The sequence below is a fragment of the Oncorhynchus mykiss genome, chromosome 23 (genome assembly GCF_013265735.2).
Source record: "Oncorhynchus mykiss isolate Arlee chromosome 23, USDA_OmykA_1.1, whole genome shotgun sequence".
In the NCBI taxonomy this organism is placed as follows: domain Eukaryota; kingdom Metazoa; phylum Chordata; class Actinopteri; order Salmoniformes; family Salmonidae; genus Oncorhynchus; species Oncorhynchus mykiss.
The window spans coordinates 21,494,352-21,501,714 of record NC_048587.1 but is presented as its reverse complement, the minus strand read 5'-3'; positions in this window follow the sequence as shown (position 1 = coordinate 21,501,714).

Here is a 7,363-nt window from a genome sequence, read left to right as displayed (position 1 = left end):
TGTAACTTTCACACACGAACAATTCCAATACAGCAAATGAAAAACTTTGTTAATCTACCCATGTCCGAATTCAAAAATGCTTTACAGCGAAAGCACAACATATGATTATGTTAGATCACCGCCAAGTCAAAAAAAACACACAGCCATTTTTCCAGCCAAAGATAGTCACAAAAAGCAGAAATATAGATCAAATTCATCACTAACCTTTGATCTTCATCAGATGACACTCATAGGACATCCTGTTACACAATACATGTATGTTTTGTTCGATAATGTGCATATTTATATCCAAAAATCTCAGTTTACATTGGCGCGTTACGTGCAGTAATATTTTGATTCCAAAACATCCGGTGATTTTGCAGAAATACTCATAATAAACATTGATAAAAGATACAAGTGTTATTCACAGAATTAAAGATAGACGTCTCCTTAATGGGTTGTTCTATCCATACAGTAAAGGCTTGTCCCTTAACCAATGATTAAACTTCTCAGACGGTCCAGCGCAAAGCAAAAAACTGTAACCTATGGGCAGGATACTTTGATTATGCATAAGTGATTTACTAGCAAAGGCTACGGGTATGGCCGCAGACCCATCCTCTGGCACCTGGGAGAGGACAGCACCTAAGCCATTACTAGATGCATCGACAGACAGTAAGAAAGGTCTACTAAAATCAGGGTGGGCTAACATGACCTGATCGAGGAGAGCGTGTTTCAACTGACTGAAGGCCTGTTTGCATTCACGAATCCAGTCTGCTACTGTGAGTTTCCTATGTATTCCTCGTTTCCTCTTGCCTTTCCCATGGCGTGGTGCCTTCGTCCCAGTTGTCAGCCCATGCAGCGGCTTAGCGATGGTGGAGCACCCCTCAATGAACTGCTGGTAATAGAGTATCATTCCGAGAAAGGACCGAATCTTCCCCTGGGAGGGCACTTCCTCTGGGAGGGCACTTCCTCTGGTACTCCTCCAGCCTCCTATGGACCTCCGCAGCTGTCCATTCATGCAATGGTTTGCACATGAATATCAATGACATCTCTGGGTTCGGACAGTGCTTGATGAACATGACAGTCAGAACACTTTTGTACAGAGGCATGTTTTTTGGACTTTCATATTATACTTGCAGTTATGTAGCCAATGTTCAGTTTCATTGACTCGGTGTATAGATGTGTTTATTGTGTGCTGTTGGCTTTATGGACACCAGTAAGGGAACATTAAAATCTACATGTTTTGTAGAGGACTGCTTTGTCGGCTTTTGTATTATACTTACTTACATTGTTGTAGCTTATGTTCAAGTTTAGTGAATGTGTGTGAAGTGTTTTGATACTCTTGATATGTTTGATGCTTGAATATAAAGATATCCAGAGTTAGCTCAAATGTTCAAACGGTTCTCATTCTCTTTTTAAAAAGTGTAGGTTAATTGTTTTGTGTGTCTAGCCTTGTACATTTGTATGTGCTATGATTGGTGTATTCCTAGTGAGTTGAGGGTGCACCCATAGCCATAGCATACCTTAAAAACTCAGTGTTCAGATAGGCTACTTGTTGGTCAGTCCCAAATGTTTCTATTTTGTAATGTGGATAACTTTCTTCCCAGATGATCATAGTGTCCAAATGTATAACTAGTTTGGTACCTGTTACATCAACAAATAGGGTTAGCCTACAAAATTAGCGGTCTGGTGGTTTGCGTGAACAGGGTGGCCTTGGATGGAGTAAAAATATATATATATATATATATATATATATATTTTTTTTTAATTTTCACCCCTTTTTCTCCCCAATTTCGTGGTATCCAATTGTTGTAGTAGCTACTATTGTGTCTCATTGCTACAACTCCCATACGGGCTCGGGAGAGACGAAGGTTGAAAGTCATGCGTCCTCCGATACACAACCCAACCAGCCGCCCGGAAGCCAGCCGCACCAATGTGTCGGAGGCTACACGTGCACCTGGCAACCTTGGTTAGCGCGCACTGCGCCCGGCCCGCTACAGGAGTCGCTGGTGCGCGATGAGACAAGGACATCCCTACCGACCAAGCCCTCTCTAACCCAGACGACGCTAGGCCAATTGTGCGTCGCCCCACGGACCTCCCGGTCGCGGCCGGTTACGACAGAGCCTGGGCGCAAACCCAGGGACTCTGATGGCACATCTGGCGCTGCAGTACAGCGCCCTTAACCACTGCGCCACCCGGGAGGCCGGATGGAGTCAAAATGCCTGCCTGAATTATTTCAGTCCGCCCTTGGCTAGGGGCATGTCAGAGTTGATTGTGTCGCTAAAGTGATGCTTCAGAATGTCAAAACCGGTCTAGGGCCCTGGCTTAAGTCAACATGATTACTGCGTAGGCCTACTCTTACCATGTCATGTGACTGCCCCGTCAGCTTGCCCAAAACATAATCTGACCTCTCCTGCCCACCAAACCCCTTCTGCATGTACACTAACATGATCTCCTCCCACTCATGCATTCCTCTGAACCACCCCCCCTGAAACACACTGGTTCCCTGACATCATTTTTCACCACTACATTTAGACTAGAGCTGGTCCCAACCTTGGTACCACCAACATAATCAGCCTTCTGAAGTTCCACCCAATCTCCCATAGCCTTTGATTCCAAACAAGAGGCAATATTATCACCTATGGAGTGACCTATCTGCTTACCAATGCCTGCCAGGAAATCCACAGACACATCCTCATTCCTATGACTAGGTGAAACTGTCTCGAATGCACTGAGTTGAGGTAACTCTAAATGATGTGGAAGGCGCACACTTGACTGTGCAGTTGGCCTGGCCAGAGGTGTGGAAGTAAGTGGAGAAATAGCCACCCCCCCTACCCACTGACGGTGAAGGGTTAAACATGAGAACTCCCCTACCTCTCCCAAAACTCTCCATTTAAAAAAATATAAAACAATAAATATATATATATTTATTTTTATGCAAATAAAATTAGGTAAAAAAAATCTATATATCACAATCAATATGAACACAAATCAGCTTGAACATACTGTACTCAAAATAAAAGTTCAGGAGTAGCTGCACTAACAAGTAGCTAGTAGTAGTTGTCTAACAAGACCAAGAATCGACGCAGAAAAGTAACAAGAAACGCCCTCAAATAATAGCTGTCACCACCGTTTGGCAAGAAAAAAGGCGTCGCATTCACATTAATTGGCTTCGGAAAGTTACTAGCATAACAGCACAAGTACATCACTAAATAATCATACTATCCCCGCATACAAGTAATAAACAGTATATTATATTTCCCCACTCTCTCATGCAACCAGGAGCTCCCAGAGAAATCCACTTGTGCAGAATGCGAAACCTAGGCCACTGGTGTGCATCAGCAACCGCAGTACTTCTTGAAGCCAGGTCTCTGAACCATCCACGTGACGTCCGGCGAAGACAAGACGACGAGTCTCGGCACCAGTGTAACAGATGTTGATCGTACTCTGCGTGCATTGTGTTTTGTCCAAAAAAATCACCCCAGCCAGTGGTCCCAGTTGAGCATTATTTATTATTTGCTGTTGTTAAATAGGAAACAGCACGTTAGTTGTGCAGGGCTTGATGTTGATGGCTGTCGATGGTAAAATCTGTAGCATGAAAACAACTGTGTTAGCAGTGGGCTTATGTGACCAGCACGCTAGCTAACACACTTATATACAACAATCATATACCAAAGTACATCCCAGAAAGACCCTCAATCCCTAACAGGTTCCATATACCCACACAAATATAAAATCAGCAATGTACAGCAAACTTGTACACATTGTAAAATAGAAAACAGTACTCAGAACGGGACCTATCCCTTAAATCACATTTTCATACTGGGGAGACCTGACGTTCGTGATCTCCACCTATCTGCAAGTGGGGCCAATCACAACACACCTTATTGTCATTGGAATTGAACCAACTAATAAGAATGCTTGAACGTTAAATACGCCTTTCTTTAGAGGCAAGTGTAAACATAACCAACCCTGTTACATTCAGAAGCTTCTGATAGGCTAATTGACATCATTTGAGTCAATTGGAGGTGTACCTGTGGATGTAGTTCAAGGCCTACCTTCAAACTCAGTGCCTCTTTCTTTGACATCATGGGAAAATCAAAAGAAATCAGCCAAGACCTCAGAAAATAAATTGTAGACCTCCACAAGTCTGGTTCATCCTAGTGAGAAATTTCCAAACGCCTGAAGGTACCACGTTCATCTGTACAAATAATAGTATGCAAGTATAAACACCATGGGACCACACAGCCATCATACCGCTCAGGAAGGAGATAACGTTCTGTCTCCTAGAGATGAACGTACTTTGGTGCGAAACATGCAAATCAGTCTCAGAACAGCAGCAAAGGACCTTGGTGAAGATGCTGGAGGAAACGGGTACAAAAGTATCTATATCCACAGTAAAACGAGTCCTATATCGACACAACCTGAAAGGCCGCTTAGCAAGGAAGAATCCACTGCTTCGAAACCGCCATAAAAAAGCCAGGCTACGGTTTGCAACTGCACATGCGGACAAAGATCGTGCTTTTTGGAGAAATGTCCTCTGGTCTGATGAAACAAAAATAGAACTGTTTGGCCATAATGATCATCGTCATGTTTGGAGGACAAAGGGGGACGCTTGCAAGCTGAAGAACACCATGAAGAACACCACCCCCGGGTAGCATCATGTTGTGGGGGTGCTCTCCTGCAGGAGGGACTGGTGCACTTCACAAAATAGACTGCTTCATGGTAAAGGAAATTTCTGTGGATATATTGAAGCAACATCTCAAGTCATCAGTTAAAGCTTGGTCGCAAATGGGTCTTCCAAATGGACAATGACCCCAAGCATACTTCCAAAGTTGTGGAAAATGGCTTAAGGACAACAAAGTCAAGGTATTGGAGTGGCCATCACAAAGCCCTGACCTCATCCTTTAGAACATTTGTGGGCAGAACTGAAAAAGTGTGTGTGAGCAAGGAGGCCTACAAACCTGACTCAGTTACACCAGCTCTGTCAGGAGGAATGGACCAAAATCACTCAACGTATTGTAGGAAGCTTGTGGGAAGGATACCCGAAACGTTTGACCCAAGTTAAACATTTTAATAGGAGCATCGAAAGGAGGAATGGACATGGGAGGACGTCTTGGACGGCAAGGGTTGTTACACTTGGGAGGAGATCCTGGCTGGAAGAGATTGCCTCCCATGGGAACAGGTGGAGGCACTTAGGAGAGCAGAGGCAGCCGGAGAGAGGAGCCGGCGTTACGAGGGAACACGGTTGGCAAGGAAGCCCGAGAGTCAGCCCCAAAAATGTATTGGGGAGGCACACAGGGAGTATGGTGAAGCCCGGTAGGAGACCTGCGCCAACTTCCTGTGCTTACCGGGGGGCTAGAGAGAACGGGCAGGCACCGTGTTATGCTATGGAGCGCACAGTGTCTCCAGTGCGGGTGCATAGCCCGGTGCGGTACATACCAGCTCCTCGTATCGGCCGGGCTAGAGTAAGCATCGAGCCAAGTGTCATGAAGCCGGCTCTTCGCATCTGGTCTCCAGTGCGTCTCCTTGGGCCGGCTAACATGGCACCAGCCTTGCGCACGGTGTCCCCGGTTCGCCTGCATAGCCCAGTGCGGGCTATTCCACCTCGCCGCACTGGCAGGGCGACCGGGAGTATTCAACCAGGTAAGGTTGGGCAGGCTCGGTGCTCAAGAGCTCCAGTGCGCCTGCACGGTCCGGTCTATCCAGTACCACCTCCACGCACCAGCCCTCCGGTGGCAGCTCCCCGCACCAGGCTTCCTGTGCGTGTCCTCGGCCCAGTACCACCAGTGCCAGCACCACGCACCAGGCCTTCAGTGCGCTTCGCCTGTCCAGCACTGCCAGAGCCTTCCTCCTCTCCAGCGCTGCCGGAGTCTCCCGCCTGTTCAGCGCTGCCGGAGTCTTCCTCCTCTCCAGCGCTGCCGGAGTCTCCCGCCTGTCCAGCGCTGCCAGAGCTGCCAGTCTGCAAGGAGGAGCCAGAGCTGTCAGTCTTCAAGGAGCCGCCAGTCTGCAGGGAGCTGCCGTCTGCAAGGAGCTGCCAGTCTACAAGGAGCCTCCAGAGCCGCCAGTCTGCATGGAGCCGCCAGTCTGTGGGAGAACGTGCACAATTGGTGGCTGACTAAATACTTTTTTGCCCCACTGTAACTGTTAATAACTTGGAGCCGCCAGAGCCGCCAGTCTGCAAGGTCCTGGAGTGGCCTAGCCAGTATCCAGATCTCAACCCCATAGAAAATCTTTGGAGGGAGTTGAAATTCCGTGTTGCCCAGCAACAGCCCCAAAACGTCACTGCTCTAGAGGAGATCTGCATGGAGGAATGGGCCAAAATACCAGCAACAGTGTGTGAAAACCTTGTGAAGACTTACAGAAAATGTTTGACCTCTGTTATATACCCTGTTGGCAATGACAAAGTATTGAGATAAACTTTTGTTATTGACCAAATACTTATTTTCCACCATAATTTGCAAATAAATTCATTAAAAATCCTACAATGTAATTTCTTCTTCTTTTCTTTCTAATTTTGTCTGTCATAGTTGAAGTGTACCTATGATGAAAATTACAGGCCTCTCATCTTTTTAAGTGGGAGAACTTGCACAATTGGTGGCTGACTAAATACTTTTTTGCCCCACTGTAACTGTTAATAACTTACTAATAAAACATCTGCTCGGCTTAGAAAACCACATGAACTGCTTGACACAAATATATATATATATTTTTAAACCAAATATTGAAATGGTCTTAATGGGTATGTGGGCTTAATAAGGTACACGTACCCTTTGCCTCATGCCAGACCATAAACTAATACACCTTTTTTTCCACATGCAAATAAATAAAAGGTTAAATTTAAAATCAAAGGCAAAGCACAAAACTGTTACAAAAAGCTAAAAAGCTAAAGACCTCAACCAGAGAACTAAGCACATAATTACACACATGATTACACAAATCAAAACTATAAATCTCTCTCTCGCCTCATCTTTCTCTTTGTCTCAGCTACATGGGGAGTGGCACTGGACTGGAAAGGGCGAGTCGGGTGGTAGGACAGAGATAAGTTTAGTTTTCCTGCAAATATTCATTGGGACATACAATTTTCTAATCCAAGCCAAAGGCAGTCAAGTTGACATTTGTTTGAGCCATATAATGAGTGCATGACTCACAGGAAATGCTAAAATGATGACTTGGCATATCTTTGTCGACAATTCCCTTGTCCTTTGTTTATCATGTTGTGTTTCTGCAATGGCATTCTGCCACGGTTAGGACTCCTACCCCCCTTAGCCATTGTGAAAAGTCAACAACCTATCAGAAATGTAGAGCTACTACCATATACTGTATATCCTTTACACCGGTCCAATGTTATACCAATCTAATTCGGTCAGATTTACATGAAGTG